Below are 3,492 nucleotides of genomic sequence, written 5' to 3' on the forward strand. Positions count from 1 at the left end.
TTCCGTTGGGGGAAGAGGTACAGAGGGCCCCCTGGCCTGTGGGAGTCCCAGGTAGGGGCCCCAAAGCTGGGACAATACTTCCTCAGGGAAGTAATTTTCAGTGCTTCTCAGAAAAGGACGGCAGCTCAGTGCAGGTTTCCAGCTTTTTAAAGAAGGAAAGGTGCCCGTGGGGTGACGGGTGATCACCCCCACACTTCTGAGTCTCCTCACTCTGCTGAGGCCAGTTTCATTACAGCCGGCTAGTGTGTGAGTATGTGTGTGACAGTTTTCTGCGCAGCGGGTAGACAGCGAAGGCCCCAGCCACGGAGAAAGAGCAGGGATGACCTGTAAATCGACGGATCAGGAAGTACCGGTAAATGGACGTGACCCTTCCGGTGCCTTCAATGTTCTCACTCTCAAATAGATCTAAAAAGGGCTGGTCACTAAATCATGGAAGAGAAAGCATTTCCGGACTTCCTGACAATTTGGGGTGATCGGGGATGAGTGGTCATAAGGGAAACTTGGCTGCCTGTCAGATGTCTTCACTCGCTCCCCACCGGCTCCCCCAGGGAGGGCTTGATTTTAAGGGAGAAGTTAATTTCTTTGTCTTTCCCGAAACAGAGGGTCTTTTCTACACCATCTATTCCAGTAATCCAACACCTAAGTAATGTGTTATCTATCTGAAAAGGCAGCCAGTGTAATAAAGACAAATGTTAGCTTCATAAATCTTTTAGCATTTATATTTTAACACTTGCAAGTTAGAACCTGTATGTATACTGGAAGTTGGATTACAAAATTCGAATCTTTTTATGTTATGTGAGAAAAGAAAACTTACAACATTTTGTTTTAGAACTGCAAGAGTCAAATACTACAGAAAATACAACACAAGTGGTCAGCTCTTTGGTTTAAAAATTGAAAACTGGATATTTTATTCAGGTAAACTTATGCTGAAGTTAAACAGTTACTAGGAAGTATTAATTCTTTGCCTTTATTTTCAAAGGGAAAATTTAGTGACCTCAGGTCAAATTCTTTGTGTCCATCTTCTAACCAAACTTACTGAAAGAAAATGTCCACCAAACCAAACAAAATTTTTATTGTGTATTGTTAAAGCAAAGCATAAGCTATTTTTAAAGAATTATTTTATTTAGCTTTATTTATTTATTTTAATTTGACTAGAGAAGGACAGAAAGAGAGAGAGAGAGAGAGAGAGAGAGAGAAAGCAAGCCACCAGGTCCAGGATTTGAACCGTGGTTGGCCATGTGGGAGTCCAGCGGCCTTAACCACCACACCACCTGCCATCCCCCAAGCATAAGCTATTTAGGAGTTATCATATTATTAGATAATACACTGATTAATTTCATTATTACTACAGATGTTGTTATGTTATTAGATAATACACTGATTAATTCCATTATTATTATGGATGTTGCAAAAATGACAAAAAGCATTATGTAGTGTGTGTTAAAGATTCCATTTCCAGAACTTTTACAATAGTAAAGATCATTATTTGTTATAGGATGCATTATATTTGAGGTATTTTTTAATGGTACATTAGAAACCTGTATTAATAATAGCCAGCTGTTACTAGAACTTTCTTCGTGTCTGTTATAATCGTTTTACAAGACCCTGTCATTAGTATTTTACATATATTAATTTATAATCGTCATTCGTAACCCCCATAATGATTCTATAAGGTAGGTACCTTTAACATTTGTATTTTAGTTCAATTAATATCCTTGTAAGTCTACTACTGCAATGAAAAAAGAAACCAGTTAGGAGTAGCTTCTTAAGAAAAGCTGGGGGGTTTTGTAGAAGTCTCAAACCCTTGGAGCCCTACAGATCCCACCCCCACCCCCACCTCATGCCTCTAATTGTACTTTGATCTTAGACAAGTTTCAAAACTTTCCGACGTTTCAGTTCCCTCTTTTGTAAGATGGGGAGACACACCTTCACGTAGTGCAGTGGGAGAAAACAGGACCTATTGTACAGCAGGTGCTGCAGAAAATGGAGATTTATATTATCAGGAAAGTGGCTCTGTCATATGAAAACGCAGGATGCTGGGGCATATAGTCAAGTCCTACAGACTGTTCTTTCCCTAAAAAATCTCTCATTGTTATTCTGATTTTGCATGTGGGTGGGCCTGCGATTCTATGCAGGAAGAAAACTGTTCAGTGAATAGAATCGATCCTACAAGTCACTCCATAAAGCGACCTTATACATCACTCTCACCATTCTGGGACCGATAGGCAACCGCAGAATGTGTGAAACATACTCCGGAAGAAACGTGTAGATGTCCACACGGTAAGGGGTACAGATGAGGGACTTTCACAATCCTTTTCCCGATTTAGAGCAGACCCTATTGCTCATTTGCAAACATTTAGGCTCCGCTTCTAATTTTGTTTTGTTCTTTTAAAGAATGTAAACAAAACTTTCTTAGGTTGCAGGGTTTTATAAGTTTCTCGATGTCACCCCTCCCCCATTGGCAATCTAAAATTCTTTCTTGACCAGGAATGTTGGGGAAGAGGAGGGAAAACAGAGGAGAGGAGGGAGATTCTTGGGTGCCAGGCATTGCGTGGAAACCCTAAACACTCGAACTTAGAAAATGCTGTGGCTAAAATATGCTTGAAGAATAAGATAAAATTAAAGTGCTTCCTGACAAGCAGTACAAAAGCAATTGACTTAGATCACATCCAGTGTCTGTGCGCCCAGGAACCAGGAAGCTCCAAGTCCCCAGGGCGCGCCTCGGGCATCCCGACCCCACGGCCATGGCAGCACAAAGGCCTCGGCTTCCCGCGGGACCGCGCGGTCTCCAAACCTGGGCTCCTGAGAGTGGAGATTTCGTGTTTTTTTTTTTTTTTTTTTTTTTTTACTGCGGGAGAAGCGATGAAGCCTGGGGAAGGTGAGTTCTAAAGGCTCCAGGATGAACCTTGCTCTCCTTTCTGTTGCTCCCCCTTTAGGACAGCGGCTGCTGCGAGAAGGGAAGGAGCCCGCCGGCCTGCAGCTTTGGAGCCAGCCGACCGACCCTGCCCCTGCGGCCCGGCTGTTCTGAAGGTGCTGCGCGGCTACCGGCGCGGGACCAAGGCCTCCCTGCGTAAAGACTGGGTCTCCTGAAGGCGGGGGTTTCGTACCCACGCCCAGGCACTACCCGCGCTTCCTGCCACCCGTAGGTGCTTCAGAATTCCAGGCCCTGGGGGTGGATTTGGCTCCTCCTGCACCGGAACCACCAAAATCTCCATTTGGGATTTCCAGAGTGAACAAGCGCTTAGAGTCTTTTGATAAATGCTGGATTTAAAACATACATTTTTGAGCCATTTACCTTTTTCCCTTTGATTTTTGATCTTCGTTTTGTGTACGTCCCTCGCACGTACATTTATTTATTGCTTGTCGTTTTCTCTCTCGGCCTTGCTCCTTGACCCACCCCGGAGAGGGAAGACTCCGAAGCCAAGAGCGCGCAGGGGCGATGTACCAAAGCCTGGCTATGGCCGCCAACCACGGCCCCCCTCCCGGGGCCTA

At 44.3% G+C, this 3,492-nt stretch overlaps 1 long non-coding RNA gene across 1 annotated transcript in view; it reads left to right on the forward strand.

The window, feature by feature from the left end:
* Window positions 1-3,292, forward strand: part of LOC106736307 (uncharacterized) — a 16,217-nt gene extending 12,925 nt beyond the window's left edge. The window contains exon 2 of the long non-coding RNA XR_001371349.2: window positions 2,937-3,292. This is a non-coding gene — a long non-coding RNA (uncharacterized LOC106736307). The remainder of the gene's footprint in view (window positions 1-2,936) is intronic.
* The last annotated feature ends 200 nt before the right edge of the window (window positions 3,293-3,492 follow it).

Source organism: Tupaia chinensis, unplaced genomic scaffold, assembly GCF_000334495.1.
Source record: "Tupaia chinensis unplaced genomic scaffold, TupChi_1.0 Scaffold138390_1, whole genome shotgun sequence".
Lineage (NCBI taxonomy): Eukaryota > Metazoa > Chordata > Mammalia > Scandentia > Tupaiidae > Tupaia > Tupaia belangeri.